This window comes from Arachis duranensis, chromosome 3 (genome assembly GCF_000817695.3).
Source record: "Arachis duranensis cultivar V14167 chromosome 3, aradu.V14167.gnm2.J7QH, whole genome shotgun sequence".
NCBI classification, from domain to species: Eukaryota; Viridiplantae; Streptophyta; class Magnoliopsida; order Fabales; family Fabaceae; genus Arachis; species Arachis duranensis.
Window position 1 is genome coordinate 47,458,576 of NC_029774.3, and position 209 is coordinate 47,458,784.

Genomic DNA, 209 nt, shown 5'->3' on the forward strand with positions numbered 1-209 from the left:
TAGAGATACTTATGTAATTCATTGGTGAGAATTTCAGATAAGCGTATGGAGATGCTTTGTCCCTTCCGTCTCTCTGTTTTCTTATTGTCTTCATCCAATTCTTCTTACTCCTTTCCATGGCAAGCTGTATGTAGGGTTTCACTGTTGTCAGTGGCTACCTCCCATCCTTTCAGTGAAAATGTTCAACGCACCCTGTCACGACATGGCTA